The sequence below is a fragment of the Pinus tabuliformis genome, chromosome 3_1 (assembly GCF_031772625.1).
Source record: "Pinus tabuliformis cultivar Carrire ecotype Pingquan chromosome 3_1, CPIR1, whole genome shotgun sequence".
NCBI lineage: Eukaryota > Viridiplantae > Streptophyta > Pinopsida > Pinales > Pinaceae > Pinus > Pinus tabuliformis.
In genome coordinates this window covers 732,523,199-732,548,365 of record NC_142301.1, presented here as the reverse complement: position 1 = coordinate 732,548,365, position 25,167 = coordinate 732,523,199, and the positions used below count along the sequence as shown (strand labels likewise).

General features: G+C 36.5%; 1 protein-coding gene across 1 annotated transcript in view; it reads left to right on the top strand.

Moving 5' to 3' along the window:
* Positions 1–25,167, top strand: part of LOC149189407 (exocyst complex component EXO70B1-like) — a 46,029-nt gene that overhangs the window by 20,158 nt on the left and 704 nt on the right. The gene's annotated exons all lie outside the window — the stretch shown is intronic.

Sequence of the window (25,167 nt, the reverse complement as noted above, 5' to 3'; positions counted from 1 at the left end):
TAACAAACAAACGAGATTACTTCCTTAAGTTCGGGAATGTCACAATGAATTTCAGAGAAATTTGCAGGTTGTACTACTGCATTAAAAAATCACATGCTTATGTTAAAATTGAGGCTTAATAAATTTTCATGTTTTACCAATGTAAATCATGCTAAAAAGAATTGAATCAAATGACATAAAAATTGCCTGTGGGCTAAATTTTCAATTCAAACAGATTCAATAAAACTTTATGATAAAACTTATTAATTCATAACTCCTGTGTGTAGGTTATGAAATTTTATCCTAATTAATTAGATAAATATAATAAAGATTCCTGTGGGATAAAATTTATTATATTCGGTCTAATTAATTACAATTTAATGTCTAAATAATCTTTATGTGATCTAACCAATCAAAATATATAATTTTATTTAATTAAAGATGTTGTGGCTATTCTCTAATTAATTAAAATTATATGGATCACTACACATTATTTTTGTTGCATAAACAAAACTTAACCAGAGAGAAAAATAATGTTTACTGAAAGGAGTAAGTCAAAATGACATTTTAATAAACTCCATATAACTGTAATAATTCTCCAGCAAAATAAAAAATTAAGCTTAAAGCAGTCAACATTACCGAAAATGACTACTTTGATTGTTTAATTAAATTTAAATTAAATTTCAACAACGCTAATCTGAACTTCATGCAAAATAAACATAGAATCAAAAAACTAAATGCCCAAATGAGAAATAAACCATTTCTCATTTCTTCTTTGATTACAAATGTTCATTATTATAAATGTAAGTTCAGCGTAAATTTTACAATAAATATGTAATCAATTATAAAATTTACAGAGTGCCATTATTCGCTAAATCAGGAGACACAGCTAACAAATTCAAGAACCATCATATAAACATATATTGAATAGCATGGCACACGCTACCACACAAATTGTGCAAGTCTTTAAGGCTGCTAACTGCACCACTAGATGTGTCAGCCAGAAGCCTTGCTACATAAAGACATCCATTTGAAAATATGGGCCAAGCTTACTCTTCCATAAAAATAATTATCAAATAATAAAAATGCTCTGATGATTTTTCTGAGAAGTTAGATTTCCAATTTTCCAATATTTAACCAATATCCCCTCGACAAAATTCCCAACATAAAAATGGAACTCTAAATCGGTGCTCTTATCTGCTAGTAAAACCGTAATCACTCATAAAAGGCACTTATTGATATCGGTTAACATAAGAGTTTTGAGTTCCGACTGCAAACCCAAAGAATGCGAAAAACAGCTTGGGAATAAGCTAGGTCAGAATTTAATTCAAAGTTTCCGAATCTTACTCCAAATTTTACCTTTGATGGACTTTCAACGTTCATAATATTGGGGTACTTAACGGCATTGGAACTATGAATTACATTAATAGAATATTAAAAATATTAAGCTTCTACTAAAAGCGTACTCTCAAAAAATCACCTTATGAAATACGCTTATAATTTTTCAAACGTACAAGTTTTAATTACATTTTATTGTTTTGTAAAGTGCAGATTCATATCACAATCAAAACAAGTAGAGATCCCTTACACGAAAGCTTATACATAGGTTTTAGCTGTCGGTTTATCAGGGAATTGAGAAGCGTTTATTTTATATTGCATTTATATATGCGAAATATACACAATGCAGTATTTTTACCAACAATGAAGATCATATTTCCTTTATTTAAAATCTGTCATTACCATATGCCCATTAACATAGCCATATGATAGTTATCCATTATGTTATCAAATTTCATATAAAATTCGGTTTTTCTAATTTCTGAATTTCGAAACACGCCTTATGGGATATCAACAATAAGTTGTTGCGTTTACCTCTGTCACACCTACCAATGTCGTTGGAAAGGTTAAGTCAATCCATGAGATATCTGAACAATTTACTCCCCAAAAATAGATTAGAATTAAATGCTATGTTGCTCTATTTTATTATTAAAACCAGAAACGCAACTAACCAGTAACAAGACACCGTCTAATACGCCTAACTGAACGTTTCTAACGCAGGTCTGGTTTGGCCACCGGCACCGATTTTGTGGATCGCAATTGCTTTCATATACTGATATGAAGAAAGCTCCAGACCTCGGCTAGTGTTATTCAAAAGCAAAAACTCAAAAATAAAACACAAAGACAGGCATTGAAACAGTACAGATACGGCGTCACAATCGGCATTTACTTTTGAACCTGTAACTTTTAGATGTTGGAAAATTGTTTTGACGCAAATTTCATTTGCCGATTGGTAAAATCTCTTTACGCATTGGCCAAACACGCATATGCACATAATACACAATGCAGTATTATTACAGTAAGCTTTATTTTCCTTGAGTGATCAAATGCATGCATATAAACACAATCAAATGCGTATGTCAGAACTAAGGTGCTATGGCCAACTACACACAGGTCATGTATTCGACCCACGGTTTGCGCAAAAAGAAATAAATTATGGAACGAAACGGTGGATCGAAATTCGTTTCTTGGCCAACACACAGCAAGGCAGAGGTAAAAGGGCTCTGATACCAAATTTTAGTAAATCATAAACTAAAACAGCGATTCTGCATGCGGAAAGAACTGAAAAGAATCGTTGAAACTTAATGCCCAGGGATACAAATTACCTCCAGCCATTGGTGATGTTTTGATGCAGGCCACAGTCCACTTGCTTCTTCTTCAGCACTCCAGCTTCAATCCAAGCAAAAGAAAAACATACAAAATTTTGAAGGCACTTCCAAGCTCTGCTATCTCAGCTAGATGGTGTAAAACTGAAGGGGATTAAGATATGAGCTTGGGGACCAAACAGATGAACATATAGCTAAGCTTCCATCAAGCTTCTAATAGCTATGTGTTAGATGTCCCACAAATCAAGGCAGAGAACTCGAATCAAAGTGATGGACCACTTTAGTAGCTCCCAATTATAAATTTAGTAATTGCAGTTGATTTTCTTAACTTAAGGAAATTACTGCAGTTGGTTTCCATAAGTTAAGGAAAGACTGCAATTTAAATTCCATAATTGTAGGCAGCAATTGTGAAAAAAATCAATGGAGCTTAACATGGACTGCATAGATAATTTCGATATTTTGTCCGGGAGTGTTGGTTGTGTGGTGGGAATGATTTGTTGTATTATTTAAATTAACATGGACTGCATGGATCTGTTTCACAACAATACATCATCCTAAGTTCAAGGAGATCCGAGATAAGTTCTAGGACATCCGACAAGGAAGGGGACTCTTACTGTGGAAAAAAATATCTCAAGTGAAAGATAGCTTGCAATTACAAGCATCACATTAAGGATTAAGATCCTTCAGCCCCGACTATATGTAAATTTAAGTTTGAACATTCTTTGATGATTGTGACTAATTGTCATGTGAGACTATGCATAACGGATCTTCCTAATGTCTATTTTCGGTGAACCTATATTACCAAGGAAACTAAGTACTAGTTCAGCCAGCATGTATTTACTCGAATTACTTGTTTCTATGTGTTTTCACTTTCTGGTTTGATTGAAAGTTTTGTTACCATATTGAAATCCAAATAGTTGAGCTAGAGTTGAGCGAGATTAATGTGTTTAGGATTGTTAGTGTATTTTTGTTAAATTTATTGAGAGCATTTTAACATGTAAAAAAATAAAAATAAAAACAAAAACTAGAAAAATCTTGTTCTCAATACATAAATTCAAGTCTCATTCCAATTCCATATTTTCATGGAAGTAATGAATACATTATTATATAGCCAATATATTTCTAATTGGATTATCAATTACGTGACTAACTTCTGATTTTAATCTACTGCCCCTAATAATTTATTGAATAATGGCTTTGAATACTCACTACATCTATTATTTTGTTGCCCTAATTATGATAACTCACAAACACAAAATATGTTGACGAATTTGTCATCAATTACCTAACATAATTAAGCATTATCCTCAAGAGTCCCCCTTAATGATTAATGAGGTGATTCGGAGCATATCTCTCATGTATTGAAACTTCTTTGGTGAATATATCTGCACGTTGATCATTTGTTGTACAAAACTTTATTTCAATTTCTCCTTCTAACATAATGAAGCATTACCCTCAACAGTCCCCCTTAATGCTTAATGAGGTGATTTCGAGCATATCCCTCATGTATTGAAACTTCTTTGGTGAATATATTTGCTCGTTGATCATTTGTTGTAAAAAGCTTTATTTCAATTTCTCCTTTTTCCACATAGTCGCTTATGAAATGGTAGTTGGTATCAATGTGTTTGGTGTGATTATGAAACACGAGATTTTTAGTTATGGCAATGGTAGACAAGTTATCACAGTAAATAGTTTTGCCATGTTTCTGTTCTTGTTTCATATCTAATAAGCCAAATTACTTAACATGTTATCATTGTTGCCGCAATATACTTTTCCTATGTAGAAGACAATGAAATAGTTGGTTGCTTCTTTGAACACCATGATACTGCACTTGACCCAATGCTAAAGACATAACCTGAAGTGTTATTTCTATCATTAAGAGATCTAGCCCAATCATTATCTCTATAACCAACCAACCCAAAATTATTTGATGAAGTATAGAAAATGCCATCATTGTTTGTTCCACAAAGATACCTCAAAATTCTTTTTCCTGCTCCTAAATGAATCTCACTTGGACTTTGCATGAATCTGGAAATAAAACCTACTGCATGCATAATATCAGGCCTAGTGGTAGTATGATACAAAATTATTCCTACCAAACTCCTATCGGATATAGCATCTACCTTTTCAACTCCATCTTATACAGAAAAAAATTCATTTGTATTCATGAGTGTGCTCATGGGTTTATAGTTTCCCATTTTCCATTTGTGAAGAAGATTTGAAACATACTTTTCTTATGAAATAAAAATTATATCATTCATTTATGTCACTTCTATGCCAAGAAAATAATGCAGTGAATCCAAATCAATGATTTCAAATTCAATCGTTATAGCTTGTCTGAACTCTTCCACTAACAAATCACTTGAAGATATGTATATCAAGTCATCTATATATAAAAAAACAATTAGTATATCATGACCATTTTACTTTATATATAATGTGGGTTCATTTTCACTCCTTTCAAATCCCTTTTTCAAAAGATAAGTGTCAATTCTACTATACCATGCTCTTAGATATTGTTAAGCCCATAAAGAGATTTTTTCAGTTTGTAGACACTGTGTTCATTAACTGCTTCTTCATATCCTTGGGGTTGTTGGACATATACATCTTCTTTCAAATCAACATTTAGAAAGGTTGATTTCACATCAAATTGATAAAATAACCATTTATATTGTGTTGTCAATTCCAAAACAATTTTGATTATATCAAATACTGCAACAAGAGCATATGTTTCATTGTAGTCAATACCTGGTTGTTGAGCATATCCCTTTTCCACTAACTTTTCTTTGTGCTTTTGTACTGATCCATCAACTACATGCTTTGTTTTATACAACCATTTCACCCAAAATAACTTCTTTTTCAGTAGGAGGATCCACAACCTCCCATGTTTCATTCCTTTTAATCATTCTCATCTCTTCATCCATTTCTTTGCACCAAACTGACTCTTTTACGAAATCTTCAAAACATCTTGGCTCTGTTTCAATCTGAGACATCAAAGAAAAATTAGTATACCCATAAATTTCATTTAAGGATTTTGTCTTTCTTGGAGGAGGACTTGGAATTGAAACATGACTTGAAGTTGTAGAAGATGATGATGTGGATCTGGCCTATGAAGTATTTTGATTGCTGAATGAATTTGTAAAAACAAAAAGGTTCATCTTCTTGTACAATAATACTAGGAGTTTGTTGTTGCACATTTTGATTCCACTGCCATTCTTCTTTCTCATCAAAGAACACATCATGACTAATCATTAGTTTTTCGGTTTGTGGATTGTACAATATATAACCTTTGGTCTCCTCACAATAGCCAATAAAAATGCATTTCACACTTTTATCATCAAATTTTCTTCTCTTTTCAGTAGGAACATGAGCATAAGCAATGCAACCAAATATTCTTAAATGAGAAACATTGGGTTTTCTTCCACACCATACCTAATAAGGGGTAATATTTTGCACACTTCTTCTTGGGCATATATTAAGAAAAGAAAGAGATGTAGCTACAACTTCAACCCAAAAAATGTTTGGAGGGTTTTAACCTTTTAGCATGCTCCTAGCCATCTCAACAATTGTTTTATTCTTACGTTCATCAATGCCATTCTGCTGGGGAGTATAACTGGTTGTCAATTTCCTTTGAATTCCATTCATTTTAAAATAAGAATCAAACTTATTAAAAGTGAATTCTCCCCCTCTATCGGTGCGTAATAATTTTAGAGAATAACCACTTCTCTTTTCCACAACAACTTTAAATTGTTGAACTATGACAAATGCATCATATTTTTCCTTAATGAGATATACCCATGTTCTTCTACTAAGATCATCCACCAAAATAATCCAATACTAATTTTTGTTAAGAGACAAAGTTTGCATAGGACCACATATATTCGCATGCACTAGCTCCAATGGTTTACTTTCTCTCCATGATTTTCCTACTAGAAATGAATCTCTATGTTGCTTACCAAGAGTACACACTTCAAACACTTTATCAATAGAACTAATAAGGGGTAACCCTTTGGCCATTTTCTTGTTATATAACTATTTCGTGCCTTTCATATTCAAATGTCCATACCTTATGTGCCATAGCTAGGAACTATCATCATAAGCAACATTTAATGTTGTAGTTGTTTCACAAGGGAGATTGAAAGCATAAATTCTATTTTGCAGCATATTAGTCTTGGTAATAATTTTACTATGATCATATTTATCATAGGTTATGCATTGTTTGTTCTTAAAAATAATTAAATATCCATTTTCAAGGAGCTTCCCCACGGTCAACAAATTATGTGCTAGACCAGGAACATATAAAACATCATTAATGTGCTTTAAAATTTACAAGTTTCTTTGAAAAAATGGGTCGAATAGAAGATAATATGCACACTAGAAGATATCTTAACAAAGCTAATATGTGCTCTATACAAGAAATTTTTGAGTCAATTTTGTCCAAACATTTATGGGATCTGAAAAAATCAAATGTTTTAAAAATGATTAAAATTACAGTTTAAATTGCTAAAATGAAAAATCTCATATAGCTAGTAGTTAGACTGCACGTGCATAAAATCCCATGTTTGTAGTTAGACTACTGTTAGACTTCCCTATTAAGAAACAATCTAAATGTTTTTTTGTCCCTTTCGCGAAAGTTATGTAAGATTCCATGTTTCACAGTCCACAATCCAACGAGATAAAAGTTCGAACTTGATTTCTAGTTTTGTGTGTCACCATTTATTCCTAGCGAATGGGACTTGCCATGTTTCTGAGACGTTGCCATTTCCAAAAGGATTTCGTTAATGGGTGGAAAAATACACTCAGGAACATGTGGTCGGTCTCCATGTGAGGGGCAAATATTCTATGCACTAGAAACTCGATGTGTAACAGTTTTGGGGGTTGTCCCTTTCCATTCAAAGAGGACTGTATTTTTCAGACCAGTTTTTGAATATTGTAGGGATTTATTTCCATCAAAATGAAACAAAGCATTTTAATTTATAAAAAAAGATTTTATCACGTCTAAGCTAGGGAGTCACTTTACCTTTCTTATCAGCAACTTTACAAGTGGCATGGATTTAAAAGGAGAAAAATAACAAATTAAAATTAATTAGAGTTGAATTAAAGTCACATAAGATTATGAATATTAATAATTTTTTTATAACATAAAGCTGTAAATCAAACCAAAATTAAAATATTAAAAATTGTTATAAGTATATTTATATTTTAGGGTTTGGAGTATGTCTTAAAATTGTTGTTGTTTGGTTAAAAACTTGTTTTTATGAGACCAAAAGAATGACGCTAATGGCTTAAGTGACAAAGGCATCATACATGTGTGAAAGTTTGCCCGCTTACGATCCCTTATCCCAAATGGCATGATTTTCCTTGAATAAGGGTGATGAATCATAGTGTATTAGCCAATAGTAACCAATAATGATAATAATAATAAATACATTATCTAAAAAATGGTGTTAAAAAAATAAAACTTAAAAAACTATATAATATATGAAAAATTTATATATATATTTTTGACCAAGCATATTATGTAAAGATTGTAAGAAAATGTATAGGTTTAAAAAAATTATATTTTTTTAATGCTAATCTTTAGTTTTCAGAGTATAATTTTTTGACAAAGCATATTATGTAAGGATTATAAGGTTTTTGGTTTAGATATCAACTTACTTGTCTACTTTATGACAATAGTGTCTATATAATGGTTATATTAGTAGGGTACAAATATGGCTAAAAAAATATATATTTTTTTAATGCTAATATTTAGTTTTCAGAGTATAATTTTTTGACAAAGCATATTATGTAAGGATTATAAGGTTTTTGGTTTACATATCAACTTACTTATGTCCATTTTTTGGCAATAATGTATATATAATGGTTATAATAGTAGGGTACCAATCTGATTCATATTTTGTGAGCCTTGAGATCATCATAGTTGATTTTAGTTGTTCAAAATAAATTGTTATTTCTTTTTTTAAATATAATGTGTATATGGAAATTAAAATGTTATTTAAAATTTTAAATAAAAATATTTCTTTCAATAAATTTATCTAACTTTTTCTTTTTTTGTAGTGGAATAATTCGCAAAACTAATTTAGTAATTAATTTCCATATCCAATATTTTATATTTTTAATATTAATTTTATAATTCTTTTTCACTTGATAAAATTGTGAAATCACACCTTAAAATTGATATAAAAACTTTTAAATAATTAATTATATTTAATAATAATAATAATATGTTGTAGCGCCTACAATCACCCTCCAAAATTTTTCCTTAGCTTCGTTTTGGAGCCTCCCTACCAACCATCCTTAGCAGCATGTCTTGCACTATCAAGTACATAGGCTTCAGCTGAGTTTTAGTGGCCTTCCAGCCTGTGCATGTCAACTTGTTTGTCTCCCACCCGCAGGCTGTCATTCTAGACATAGACAATTTTCTGGCTGAGATGCTCCCCCTAAAAATTCCACAATTCTGGAGGGGAACCAACCTTCCCTCCAAAAATTGCACAATCCTGTTGGGCTTGAGAATTGTGCAATCCAGCTAGGCAACCTTCCCTCCATAAATTGCACAATCCAGCCCGACACTGGGCTTCAGCTCAGAAATTACACAATTTTGGGAGGCAGTGACTTGCTAGCCCTAGGAATTACGCAATGCTTGAGGGACAACCAGCCTTTCTCAACCCCGAAACTACGCAAATTTCATCCCCAAGCTCGCAGGCTGTTGCATGTGCTGTCAGGTTGACCGGTTCTCTCCAAGACTGAGTAATCGTGATTTGCATGCATGGGCTACTTTTCTCGAAAAAAGAAAAAGCAAAATCATCCCTAGATTTTAGGGATCTATTTTTAGCAGCCGGAGGTTACATGCAAGGATCATTTAAGAAACCTCCCGCCAAGTGTTTCTTTTTCCTAGATTTGTGGCATGCACGTCATAACCTCGATCTTATCAAATCTCATTTGTCAAATGTTGCAGGGCTCATTCCTCACATCGATCTTGTAGCTCTGACATCCCACATCGCATCTAGGAGCCTTCGGCACATTCAACTCAATTTCTTCAAGGTAAGTCTGTTTTTCATGACTTGTGTTGCGTTTCTGTTGCTTTTTGTATTTTGGCTTGTGTGAGTGTTGTCTACTTGGTTTCAATGAACGCTTTCTATCATTTTGATGTATATTAGCTTGTAGAAGCATTGTTTCAGTTTTCCTTTGCATCTCACTGTTGTTGCATGCATGACATTGTTTCTGCACTAACGATCGTCGTTGCGGCGACTCGCATCACACACATGCTCGCTTACCCATTTTCTGAATCTTGCACTCACTGTTTGCATGCATGATCATTCACTCTTGCTTACACTCATTCTTGCCATGCATTCAGACTTTCTCATGTTTTCAGTCGTCCGTCAGCGGGCTTGGGTTGCCTTGCCCCGGACCTTGTCTTACCCAGCCAACAATGCGCATCCCAGAGAATGAAGACTCTACCTTCCTCCCAGAAAATGTGCAAAACTAGCCATCACTGATCCCCATGCTTGTTCTGTGAAATTCTGGGAGACAGTGCCCAGTTGGCTCCAGAAACTACGCAATGTAGTTTGCTGGGTTTGCATGCCCTTACTCACTGAAACTGCAAATTGCACAGTTTCAGTCCTTAGTAAGCCAGGATGGATTATGCATTGTGCAGTTCTAGCAGTTAGTCAGCCTCCTAACGGCCCGGACTGTGCCTTCCACACTACCAGCAGTCAGTCTCCCAGGCTCCTGGTGAAAATTGTGAAACTTCACAGACACTCACACAAGTACGTTACATGTCAGTCCTCTATTTTATTTTGGTTTTCATCCGACAGATTTCTTCCCATGAGTGTTTCTATGTCTCCGGGTATCATAGGTGTTCGTCTTCCTCTCAGCAGTGCATGCACATGGCTTCCCAGGGAGCAGAGTCAAAGGACAACGTTGAGAGAGCAACTAGAGATGTAGTTGAGCTAGTGTCTATGAGCTTGTTGTTGATTTAGGGTAGCATCGGATGTGCTCTAGCCATGAAAATTGGTGGAGAGGCTAAAGCACATGAGATCTCCAAGACCCATAAATAGTTTGGGCAGATTCTACCCTGTTTAGGAGATATTAAAATAATTAATATTTTTAATGAAGTTCGTAAGTCTAAACTTAGGAAAAATAAAATATTAATGGATATTTAATATAAAACTAGGTTAGAAGGTTCTAAATGACATGGATCAATCCAAATCTAATATTAGCCATTGATTAGAGATGTAATCTCGGCCATTGAAGGACCAACAGGAAAAGTATAAGAGGAGGCTCGAGGGTCAGTTGGAGAACACACCAGAGTGATCAGTCATTCGATTTTCTATAGCGGGGTTTGCTAAGAAAAGTCGAATCAGTGATCAGTTTGCAGCAAGGGGCAGTGAGTATTGGACAGAGAGGTAGAGATAGTTCTGATAGACCAGCGCAGAAATTGAGAGAGGCAGACGCTAAGCCAGAGGGAGGCACACAGAGCTATAAGGGATTGCGCAGAGGCCAGAAGGGCCTGCTTCATCCACGCGGAGGGTAGTAGGAGCGACGTAGAGGGCTGTAGAGGCTTCACAGTCCCTTAGAGGGCTGATGCAGAGGGTTCTAGGTTGACGCTGAGCTCCAGAGGTTGCTCTAGAGGGTTTCGTGGGGTAGATTTTCTGAATATCTATTCCGAATACAGAGGTATTATTTCCAGATTATTTTCTCTATCAGGTGAACCAGTTTGACACCCAATTGTACTCAAGGATAAACTGCATAATAAAATAACCCTCAGAATTGATGCACCGAGTTTCCCAAGTTGGGTTTTTCCGGGGATGAGTTGTCCAAAAATAACGATGTCACTTGTGTTTTTGATATTTCTATCAGTGGTTGATCTGTAGATGGTTGAGACTGTATTGTGTTTATTTCGATATGTTTAAATAACATGTTTGTAATTAACAAGTAGGAGAAATAAACCAGATAATACAAATAAAATTTCTAATGGGTAATACTTAGAAATTTCAACATGGTATCAAAGGGTGGATGAAAATCACATGAGAGATGAAGGCATCAAATGAAGCAGAACATTTGCAATAGAAACGGTTGTCCCGAGTGACAAAATTTGTTCCTAGCAGAAAGCGGCAGAGAAGGGTTGACGTAGAGGGGATGTATCATCAGTTCGGGATAGAGAGACGTCAACATAGAGGCTGAGGAGGGCAGGAAAAGGCTCACAAACAACCACGAAGACACCAAGAGGGTTGACGTAGTTGGAAGGGGGAGCATTTCAGCCAGTGCGAGGATTGTGTAGAGCCTAGAGGTTCAATCATTCAGTTGCTGGGGCTTAGGAAGCTGTGGGCAGTTTGCGAGGAGTGGAGCTGGTGGGGTGTTTTTGATGTCGAGACAGAACAATAGCTAACAGGGAAAAACCAAGGTAGAGGGAGTCGCTACCGAGGAGGATTTCTAGCCAAGGAATCTCGATTAGTGTTGCAGGTGCATAGGAGATCGGAGAGGTGTGACTCGACGGTTGGAAGGTGGATTTCCAGGAGGGAAATCGAGACTCAGAGGGAGTCTAGCAGAGAACTTCCAGACGGGAAGTAGTGACTCAAAGGGAGTCGAAGAGATAACTTCCAGAGGGAATTAGACACTCAGAGGAGTCGAAAGGAAGAGTAGAGAGATGGCCATGAATGGAATGAGGGATCAATACAAGCTGGACGAGGCGTCCAACTTTGTGGTCTGGAAGGCCAAGATCCTGTCCATTCTAGATAGACATCACATCAAGGCCTTCACCTTGATAACAATGGTTATCCCAATTGACCTTGGTGAGAATGAAAAGTACGAGGAGGCAATGGTCAAGGTGAAATGCATCATCCTTGATGGGGTCAAGGATCATGTGGTCCAACATATTGCCGAGAAGGAGACGGAAAAGGAAATGTGGGAATCCTTGAAGACGTTGTACCAACATACTTCCGTGTAGAGGAAGATGTTACGTGAGAATCAACTACGGTCATACGAGATGCAGAAGGGAGAGTAGATAGATCACTTCCTCGGTAGATTGAAGGAGATCCGGGACCAACTGACTTCCATAGGGGCCACGCCAGATCAGGAGTTGATGGTAAGGACCACCCTAAATGCAGTCTTCGAGGAGTTGGAGACATTTTTCCATAACATTCTGGGCAGGGTGAATCTTCCAGATTGGGTAGAATTGTGGGCATCTCTTCGCCAATAAGAGATTAGGAAGATATCCAAGACGGGAAGTAGCAACCAAGGAGTTTGAATCAAGAAGGAAGAGGAAGAGGATGCAGATTTGGCATCTCCGGGGAAGCAGGGGAAGAGGAAGAAAAAGGACCTCTCCAAGATTAAGTGCTTCAACTGTAGGGAACTAGGGCATTATAGGAACCAGTGTCCGAGAAAGAAGACTAAGGGAGAGGCTTCTGACTCCAAGGTAGCGCCAGTGAAGGCAGAAAAGCAGGTAGAGGAGGATGAAGATTGTGCCATGAGTGCTCATGTACCTCTAGAGAAGAGGTGGGGAGATATCGAGTTGTAGTCAGGAGGACTATAGGCAATGAGGAGCAGGATCCTTGAGGTACCCAAACTCTTGGATCAAATCCTTACTACGGGAGCCCCAAAGAGAGGGTATAAGGACTAGCAGATGTCAGTGGAAAAGGATGAGGATGATGCGACAGAGAGTGCTATAGTGCAGTAGTCCTAGGCAACACAGAACTAGTAGGCAGCATCAGTGTGAGTGGCATGGAGGAGGTTGCAATAGTGCAGGGTGACACAGAGAGGTTTGCAGCAGTGCGAGAGGCAGGGAGTTCTTGCAGTAGCGCAGAGGCAGTAGAGGGAGCACTTGATAGCAACAGAGAGAGCTTCACTATCGGGAGTGTTTCTAGCCAAACATGGATGTCAGTATTTGGGTGGATCAGTTATGTACTTCTTAGTAACTAAGTTGCAGTGCAGTAGCAGTAAGCAGTAGCACGATGCAACATGATGAGAGGGGGTTGTAGTGCATATGCAGTGTTGGGAGAAAGGACCAGTAGCAGCACGGATGCAGAGGAAGCTGCCATACGGATGCAACAGTGGTAGTGGCAGGGTCATGGGCAGCAGTACAGGATGTAGCAATGCAGAGGATGTTGGGCTGGGAGGCCTAGCATCAACACAGGTACCGGTGCCGTATAATCAGAGTGATGCTCAATGTAGAGTATTACTAGAGCACAGTCTTCGCTAAGAGGGAGTGTTGATTTGGGGTAGCATCAAATGTTCTCTAGCCATGAAAATTGGTGGACAAGATAAAGCACATGAGATCTCCAAGACTGAGAAATGGTTTGGGGAGATTCTACCTAGTTTAGGAGATATTAAAATAATTAATATTTTTAATAGAGTTCCTAAGTCTAAACTTAGGAAAAAAAATTACTAATTTGTATTAATATAAAACTGGCTTAGAAGGTTCTAAATGACATGGATCAAGCCAAATATAATCTTAGTCGTTGATTAGAGATGTAATATCGGCCGTTGAAGGACCAACAGGAAAATTATAAGAGGAGGCTTGAGGGTTAGTTGGAGAAGACACTAGAGTGATCAGTCATTTGATTTTCTAGAGTGGGGTTTGCTAAGAAAAGTCAAATTAGTGATTAGTTTATAGCGAGGGGAAGTGAGTACTGGATAGAGAGGCAGAGATAGTGTCGAGAGACTAGAGCAGAAGAAAGAGAGGCAGACGCTGAGCTAAAGGGAGCCACGCATATCTAGAAGGGACTGTGCAGAGGCCAGAAGGTCCTGCATCATCCATGTAGAGGGCAGCAGGAGTGACGCAGAGGGCCATAGAGGTTGTGCAAGGCCTCGGAGTGTTGATGCAGAGGGTTCTGGGCTAACACTGTGGCGAGGTAGGCTGACGCTAAGCTTCAAAGGTTGTTGGAGGGGGTTTCATGGGGAAAATTTTTTGAATATCTGCTTCCAAATAGAGAGGTATTACTGTCAGATTATTTTCTCTGTCGGGTGAGCCAGTTTGGCACCTAGTTTTACTCAAGGATAGATTGCATAATAGAATAACCCTCAGAATTATTGCACCGGTTTTCCCAAGTTGGGCTTTTCTGGGGACAAGTTGTCTAAAAATAACATTTTCACTTGTGTGTTTTTTATTTCTTTGAGCTGTCGATCTGTAGATGGTTGAGACTGCATTATTTTTATTTCGATATTTATGTGTAAATAACTTGTTCGTAATTAACAAGTAGGAGAAATAAACCAAAGAATACAGATAAAATTTCTAATGGGTAATACTTAGAAATTTCAACACTTGCCTATCCATGAAAACACCAAGTTGTTCATGGACAAGGATGTCAAGATGAAATGGTCACGACATCCTAGAGAGCAGCACCATCATCAAGAACATAGTATAGCAGACTCGCGCACGACCAAGGAAAGAGGAAGGTTTTTGACAACACAGAGGCGGAGCAAAGTTGCAAGCTCAAAGCAGATCCACTTGTGATGAAAGGAGCTTTGGAGATTGAGGCCAAGAGGTGACAGTGCGTCAAGAGGATTGTGCAAAGAGAATGGAAGAAATAGAGAAGGGGTTGAAGGAGTTGAAGAGGCAACTCTAGGTAGAACAGGTGTTGTGCAATGTAGAGAAGGAAGCGCAGCAGCAAGAACATGTACAACAGGAGGCACAACATTCACAAATGGATGAAACTTCGCCTATAAAGGTTATGGACCCATGCCTGTAGCTGGCACAGAGTAGATAGGGTGAGAATTTTTTTTGATCGCATTCACAGGTGTTCAGGAGCATGGATGTCAATGTGCATGCACATGCAATCCCATCCATTAGCACACTCGCCGAGGCAAAGACAAAGAACCAAGTCTGACTGGAGCTGGACATGTACTTCGACGAGTTGATGCACATAGCCACCAGCACAGACTTGGAGATCAGGACAGACACTCTGCATCAGTATTTTGCTGGTCATGCTACACTCAAGACTATGATGTGCATGTTATCAGACGAGTTGGATAGAGGAGCCAAATCAGTGTACCCAGATGTAACAGAGGCAAGAGTTCGCTTCCAGAAGGATGTCAACATAGAGTACATAGACACCATAATGACTACCCAGCTTGGCATTGGTTCGCCATCATCGATCCTCACGGGGATGTCGAAGAGTTGGTCTTCCCACAACTATCCGAGTCTTAGTGATGTCTTGCATGGATTACTCAAGCCTATTTTTTCTCACATGAGTACATGTGCAGATTTTAATGTAACATCTTGTAAAAGTGAAAGAACAAGTGTCGATAGTAGAATATAATAGTCATGTAGTAGTTGAAGAGTCATGAGGGTAGGTGAAGAGTCACAAAGGGGAATGTCAAGGGTCACTCCACCCTTTTCTATTTATAGAACCTCAAGAATCATTGTAGAGGCTTTTGGGAGCCAAGCTTCATATAGGTGTATCTTAGAGAAAGCTTGGAGTGCATTGTAACGAGGCTTGGCTTCTCCACAGTGCAAAGCAAGTATATCTCTTTGGAGGAGCCGGCAGTAGTGATTGTAATGTTCCGCTGTCGAAAGTAGTGGTTGGTCATCGTTGCATTGTATGATTGGATATTTCACTCTTAATATAACAAAGCCATCAAGTTTCATGCATATGTTGTTATTGTATTTTAGCTATCTTGGTTACTCTAATAATATATGTAGTTGATTTCTTATGCATGTATGTATGGAATCTTTCTATATATGTATGTATGAATCCTACTGAGATGTGTTGTTGGTTTAACCATCACTTTGGATCTTTGCTCATGTGTTCCGTTTCAAATTGCGTGTTTCCACAGGTTTCTAAGGGGCGCACTCATTCCCCTTTCCATGTGTTAGAACCCTTCATGCACCTTCCTTGGTTTGCTGCGCTGGTCAAACCCTTACTACCAACAAGGACATCCCGCTTGCCTCTGCGTGCAACCGCGGTCAAGGCGATACTGTACGACCCACTGCTGGGACTCCTACACCAAATGGTCTGAGGTCTAGTTGGGACTTCTTACCGGGGAGATCCTCGGACATGTTGGCGGGTCCAGCACCGTCAACATAATAATAAATAAAAAAAATTTGTATATTTATATTTATGTATATAAAATTACCGACTTAATCACTCTCAAGTTAAATGTGAATTAGTTAACTCATTCTACCATATAAGGAAATATAGGAAAGCACCTCATCTTTTAATTTTTTGATTTTGTTAAAATAAACCTATTCAAAATTATTTTTGCAAAAATCCCAATAGGTTTAACTCAACGTTGCCTCTCTTGATTTTCAAATAACTTTTTTTTTTCAAATAACTTCTTTACACGATATTAATGGTGAGTAAATTTTTTTTTTCTTCCAAAAACAACTAAAATTTAATTATTCAATTTCAATTGGTTGAACATACACAAAATAATAAAGTAAGATAAATCATATATAAATACAATTTGTGTGATCATTCATTTTTATTTTTTAATAGGTTTTATGGACTTCTCATAACTGTTAGCCAATAACTCCAAAATAAAATAATTCTTATTGTAAAGATTGTACTAGATCAAAAGATTCTACTTATGAAGGTTGTCTCTGTAAGTCTGAAACATGAGATTCTTCAACAAGTACTTGGGCTTGAGAAACTAAGTTTAACATTATTTGAATGGAATAAATATTAAAGATTGTACTAGAGCAAAAGATTCGACTTGTGAAGGTTGCCTATGCAAGTTTGAAACATGATATTCTTTAGCAACTACCTGGGATTGAGTAGACTAAGAAGCTTCATTTGAATATGGTTCTAGAGTTTGTAAGCTAATATTTGTGTGAATTTTTTCCTACAATTCATTTAATGGGGTTTTCTTTCTAGCATCAAATTGTTGATAGACAAGAGTATTCCTCATTAACTAAGGGAGAAGTACTAGATGGCACCTTTCGATTAATATCTAGATCGATCAACAATTGAAAAAAGAAGATGTAAGTACAAATTCTCTAAGGAGGAAAAACTCTAAGCTAATATTATACGTAAAATACTTTTAAAATTAACTAAATGTAATCTATACTAAATACTTATCCAAGCCAATAGCATAAAACTATTTCAAAAATAGATGCAAGACAGAATATGAGTTATTAAGACTGCAAAAACAATTCGGAAACTCAATAACATTTTAAACAGAAATTGTTAACCAATAAGAAATTATAAATTATTGGGATAGAATGAAATGAGCTCTTATATCCCACTCATAAAAACTAATGAATATTATCATATTGTGGAAATGAATTGCTGATAAAAATAAATAAATGAAAAATCATACATTTGATACAGATGTTGTCAAACAATATTTAATAATAAAGAACTAGTTTCTGTTAAAAAATGTAGCAAGAAAGGCTCAATTTGACTTTAGCCTTAATCAAATTGGGTAAATCAAATTTCCACATCATTGGGACAAGTTGGAGGCAGTTAACTAGTGTGACATGGCTCTTGTCACTTCGTTAGCTCAGTAAATTCAAATTAGAGGGCTTGGAGTTCAGTTATGCATGGGTGATTGCTAAATTTTAGCAATCTAGTTCAATTATTTTCAATTGTATTCAGTTAATTGACCTCTAATTATTGATAGAGATAGTTGAAGGTCAATTATGCAATGGGACAATAGTCTAAATCAAAGATTTGTCATTTAACTAATCAATCGACCCAAAATAGCTAATAACACATATTTTATTAAATTTGGAATTAAATAGTGGATATAGAATTTCAAAATAACCAAAAAACTAAATTCTAGTGATTTCTGTGTAATCATTTTTTTTCAAATCTTAATGAAATATGTGTTTATTGCATGCAAGAAATTCAAATTCGTCATCTGTAGTGAGATGACAAGGCTGTGTAACATCAGTTGTGGACTAGTTTTGAGTGTACATGTGTTGCATGGGTCAGGAGATCAATCCTTTGGAATTGCACAAGGAAATAGGAGGAAATTCCTATATTTTATGGGCTAATTTCCTCAGAAAAAACACAAGGAAATAGGAGGCTAAAGGATAAAATAATTGGCTATGTGTTGGCCAAATTTTCCCATTCAACAAAGAGAATAATTATTCTTTTTCAGGTTGTGCTGAAAGCTGGAGCAAGAAATTGTAATAGTTTCTCTATTCAACTGATTAATGAAAAGAGACTTGAGGGGTTTTCATAGTTGGGTTCCCCTAGAAATTATTGTTTACTTGTGGTTTGTATTATTGCATGTCTATGCATGTTGTTCTAAATTGTTATTTCTATTCTGCAGATTAGTAGGGTAGAATTGTCTCTCTTGTTTTTCAGTTTGAAATCTTGAGTAGTTGCAATTTATATCAAATTTATACATGGTATAAGAACCCTGAAATCACATTAGAACAAGTATTCTAAACTTATCTCTCAGGAATTTCAAATTTGTAGCTTTAGTACAACATTTTTTCTTCAGGATCAGGAGAATGTCTTTCAACGGACTGAGATTGGAGTATGCCCTGGAGAGCAGCTCAAATTTCATAGCCTGAAAGGATCGAATGAAAGCAGTGCTTGATGATAATGGTGTGTTAGAATATGCTAAAACTGACATTGCAAAACCCCAACAATCTAATGCACAAGAATTAGCCCAGTGGAATAAGGATGATGTAAAGGCTAGGAGAATTCTTCTAGAAGGTGTGAGAGACCATGGGGTCTCAAATATCCATGGAAAAGAGACACCATTTTCTATGTGGAAGACATTGACTGAGCTATTCGAAACTAGCAGTGACCATAGAAAATTGGCCCTGAAAGATAAACTTCGAAACACTAGAATGTAGAAGAATGACATTATTCCACAATATCTCTACAAGTTTACACAAGTTCGAGATGAGCTTGGAGGGGTTGGGGTGAATGTTGCAGAGGATGACCTGGTGAGCCTAGCTCTTCTAGGCCTTCCAAAATCCTGGCATAGTTATTAGGACTTTGTGAATGGAAGGGGAAAATTACCAAATTGGGAAAGGTTGTGGTCTGATTTGGTTCAAGAGGAGTTCTAGATAAATAAAATGGATGGAGCATCATCCAAAGCCGAGGATGAAGAGAATTTTTCATTAGTTGGAAAGGGGAAGAAGGGAAAATGAAAGAAGACCCAAATAAAACCTGAATGTAGCTAAAATAATGGCAAGAAGAAAGACTTGAGCAAGATAAAATGATTCCACTACCACGAATATGGGTAACATGCAACAAAATGTCTGCACAGAAAGTATACTAAGAAGCCTTCAGTCACACTAATTCCACTAATGACACTTGGAATTTCACTTACAACATATTTACAAATAATATTACATTTTCCACATGTACCCATGTGAGAGAAAATAGGTTAGAGACAACCTAACAAGACAAAACAATATAACTCCGAAGTTTGGTGAAAGACCAACTCACCAACCTCCACTTGGTGTTTCTCTATTACGTACTCATGCCAAGCTTGGTACTATGAGATAATGTCCCCAAACTTCTTGATGGTGTATTTTTGATAGCAGACTCTTGCCTCCATAGCATCTGGGTATATGGTCTTGGAACTTGTATCCAACTTGTCCTGAAGCATGTGAGTCATGTTGTTTATGATGATGGGACCACTGATGTACTTTTTCATGTTATGTGCATTCAGAGCCAAGTCTTCCCTGGTGGCCTCTCATCTTAGCTGCTCCATGTACTCATTGATCTCAAGTTGGACGTGGTTCTTGGGTTTAGTCTCATTGAGGGAACCAATTGATGGGATCCGATGCTTTCTCACCATGACATCCAAACTGTTGTACAACCACACATATGTGGCTTGTATGCTACTGACGAATGGGGAAAGTTGTTCATAGTTCTGGATCAAAATCCGAACCTTTTCTTTCTCTAGCTCTTCCTGTGGCTTCATTTTCTTAACTCAGTCAAGTGCAGCCCTGTTGTACCGTATTCCCTACTCTTGTACATGGGTGATGGCAACATGTATGTTCTTGAGAGTTTGAACAAACTCTTTTCTCTGATGTTGTAGGCCATGTACATGGAAAATTGATTTATGCACGATGACAAATCCATTATAGATCTTCTACATGGTATCCTCAAATCTTGATACTTCAGCGAGTAATTATTTCCTCATCTCCTCCATTGCAAAAATTGCATTATGCAATGATGCTCGAAGTTGCTCTTCCTCTTGCTTGACAACCTACAAATGATTTTCCAATTGTTCATTCTCGACCATCAGTTGCTTAACATTTGATCTTGTTGCTCCTGCATAGGCCAATCTGTCTTCGGCAAGGACATATGGATGCATTCTAGTGTCTGACATTATCACCCTTTCCTTAATGAATTTGTTCACTCTCCTCCTCTGTTTCTAGTTGTTGCAACTCTTCGACCTATATGGGTGTTGTTTCCTCTATCATCACGCCTTTCTTTTGTTAGTCTTCCTGTTTCTACTTCTATACCTTTTATTTCCTCCTCAGCTACCGTTCTTCCCTCAGTTCTTGTTATTCTTGCTATGATCTCAGTTCTGCTACCTACAAGCCCTGCTTTTCTCTCTTCCTCCTCTCTAATGTCTGTATCTTCTGCTTCCTTTTGCTTCTGATGCCAAATATTCCTACATGAATATCAAATCTGCTTTCAATATGCAGCTTTCTTCTCCCTATATTATGTTAGAAACTTCCTCCTTCCCTGATCTTGTACTGGATTTCTACCTTCTGCTATTGATGTTGGACTTGCAACCATGTTAGTGTTGACTCCTTTTCTATGAACAGTTGAGTTTCTACATATAATGGAAATTTAACTAGCGCTTTCTCAACTGCTTCCCCGGTATTGCTTTCAGTGGTCTCTCTTGAAGCATCTCTCTTTGGTGCCATGGTACAATGATTACTGGGGAGAAGTGTTTCATGAGTGCGATACTTGTGGGACAAAAAGGACCCTAATGGCAAGCAAACATTAGCTCTTGCAAATCTAACTTCACAACATGATCATGCAAAAATCAAGGCATCTAATGAGAGGGATTGTGTAATTGTGACTAATAGGGGTAACCTAATGACTGTGGGAACTGTGCATTGCACAGTACCAACAGTCAGTGTGGAAGCTTGAAGATTGGAACTATGCAATGCACAGCTCGGTTTGGGCCAGGGCGTGGGAGAGACTGTGCATTACGTAGTCTTAGTGGCCAACCTGTGATACTGGCTCCTGGACCTGCACAATGTGTAGTTGGAGCCAGGCTAGGATAGTCTCTGCACAATTCTAGAAGCCAATATAGAGGCCTTGAGTTCCCAGATTGTGTAGTGCATGCTGTGAAGTTTGAGATCTAGGCAAGGGGAGCCCAGATCCGCCCATGGGGAGTGTGAAAAACAAGAATATCTGAAGGATTGTGTGATTTTGAGTGTAGATTTGACTAAGTGTTGATGCATGCATGTGAAACAAGTGCTAAAATTGATTCGACTGAAGGAAAATGAAGCATGTGAAGAGAGTCACCATAACAGTGACTGTTGGTGACAAATGTGAAAAATCATGCAACACTTGGAAAAGGCAACCTATAACTTGAAACAAGACTTCTATAAGCTAAAACAAGTCAAAATGCTAGTAGTTGGTCAAAGAAACAAGTGAAATGACACTCTCACAAGTAAACAATGAAAATTGATAGAAAATGCGCCAAAATATGATACAAGAAAATCTCACCCAAAAAAGTGACGACAATGCTCTGAAGGATCCTTGATCTCCTTAAGAATGCTAGAGTTTTATGATCAAATGTACAACTTAGCTCTAGAGGCATACATTACATATAATTGAGCAAATTGGAATTTATGACGCACAAGTCTGAGATCAAGGACAAAAGCGAAACTTAGTGGAAACTTCTAAGGATAGAAATGTACCTCTAAGCATAAGGATGATTCTTTCCCTTTAGTTTCCTTCTTTTCTGGGGGAACCCTGACATGCATTGCCTGGAAAGATTACACAGTTCTAGGAAGGACTCAGCAACTATTTGGCTCATGCACTACATAGTTTCTTAGCATAGTGGGTTCTACGTAATTTCTGGGATGAGTGGCTTAGGGATGCCTCTCATGTTCTGTGCAATTTGTGGGCATAAGGCGTGTTTTCAATCATGACTGCACAATTCCGAAGAGCAAGGCTGGCTGCCCTCAAGGATTGCGTAGTTCTCTAATACAAGCCCAAAAATGCAAGAAGACCAAGTCAAGAGATCAGCTTGTGGGTTGGAAAATGAGCTAAGCAAGAAAACACAAGCCCAAATGAAGAGAATAAATCTTGGTTGGAGCACAAATACCTAGATCAGTGCGAGCTGAGTTGCTATGATTTAGAAGGCAGGCTACAAAATCTAAGCATAGGAAAATTTTTGGAGGGTGGTTGTAGCCGCTATAAGAGATCCTAATATTACGCCATTGAGTATCAAATAGAGGGGAGTTTTATAATAACTTAGTTCTTTGAAATTAGTTGCTACAAAAGGGAAATCACCAAGACCCTTTAAGCTAAATCTTGTCGTTCAAAGAAAAAGTCTTCTTCCAAACCTTAAATAATACCTTTCTACCTTTCAATAATTCCCTAAATGAATTAGTGGCCATCCAATTTCACAAAAACTTTAAAAGTGCTATGAAATATGCAATCCAGTGGTAAAAGGAAATGAGAGAAAGATGATAGATTCCTACTATAATTAGAGAAATCTATAGCCATTAGGCTTTCCTTGAAATGATTTAGTTCCCTAATGGACTCTTAGAAGGTTAGGCTTACTCAACTAGAACATAAGAGAAGAAACTTATTCTTAGAAAAAGAGAAAGAGTGGCAACTCAAGAACAAGGTAATTTGGCCTAAGGGAGGGGAAAATAACACCAAATTCATCTACTACTTTGAAAATAGTACAAATAACATCAATTATGTATAGAAAATAACTAGAGAGGATGGGACCTAAGCAAAAAATTTCCTCAACATTGCAAATGAGGGAATTAGTTATTTCAAACTCTCTTCAAATAAAACAATCATGCCAATATAGATGTCATCTCACATTTGACAAGTTTCTTTCCTAGATTCATGGATCTTGAAGACAACCAAAATCTTATGGAAAATGTGGTAAAATACGAATTATTCAAAATTCTTCAAAGTTTTTAGAAAGGTAATAATCCAGGCCCTGATAGTCTCCCTATTGAATTTTTTTCTTAGCTATTATGTTTTCATTTAAAATGATCTTTAAGGGGTAGTGGAGACCTCAAGGAAATCTAGGAAAGTATTGTCAACTTTAACATTACCTTCATTGCACTCATACCAAGGATAAAAAAACCCAACACACTATGATAGATTTCATCTTGTATACTTCTGTAATATTATTTACAAAATAACTTCCTATAGACAAAAAGAAAATCTCTCAAGATAGGTATCACTCGAGCAATTTGGCTTCCTCGAAGGAAAGAAAATACATGAGGTTATTGGTGTATCGCAAGAAGGTTTATACGTGAAAAAAAAGAAACTAAGACCCATCATTGTTAAAGTGGATATATCCAAGCGTTTGAAAAATTTAGTTGGATCTTTCTCCACCACGTTCTCATTCACATGGACTTCATTTTACATTTTGTAACATGGGTCATGTGATGTATAATATAAGTCTCTTAAATTGTAGTTTTAATTAATGGGGCAAGGTCACCATTCTTCATGCTCAAAAGAGGAATTCGAAAGAGATTCACATTATCTCCACTCCTCTTTTTCCCTAAAGCAGTCAGGGCAACCTCGGGAAATGGTTCCTTCAAAGATATATTAATTGGCAATTCATATTTTCTTTCACATTTTCCATTTGAAAATAATATTCTTACTATTTCTAAATTGATGGTTGATTGTACTAAATGTATCTAAGATCATTTTTGTCACTTTTTTGGACCCTCCAAAATTTGTATATTCTTTATATATTATCTATCATTTGTAAAAAATGGTTGCATGAGAACTAAACATTTCCTTGATCTTCTTAAAGATAAACAATTTATTTTACTTTTTTTTACTTTATAAACAATCATAGAATATTTTCCTAAAAACAAACCCCATAATTAGTTTATATAATAACCTTGAAATACCTTATAATATTCTACTCTTGTAATTTTTCTACCTCTAATCAAATTAATGAACATTTTTATACCACTAATCAAATTAATGAGCTCTTTTAATTAGAAAAAAGTAAAAATGTCTTGAGTCTCTCCTTGTCTTACACTTTCAATGTGTTTTCAACCAATGGGACTTCTTTGTTCATGGCTCTTTCAAAATTGTTTAGTCAATTGATCTGAAAATGGGGCTCTTAGGCTTCTTGTCTAGCTTTCAAGAACCTCTCCCACTTCCAAATCTTGAATATTCCCAAGTCTTTAATGATTAACCAATGCAGAATTGAGAAATGCTTAAAAGTATAGGTATATACTTGTATTTATTGTTGGTTGTTTATGTGCTTAAAAATATGCTATGTATGCTGATATTTAAATGTGCTTGAATGTATACATAAATGCATATAACAGTCAATAAGGCAGCAGTAAAAATACACATAAGACAGCAAATTAATATGGAGTTCACCCTGATATCTTGGGCTATGTCTCCTTGAGCTCTAATCAACT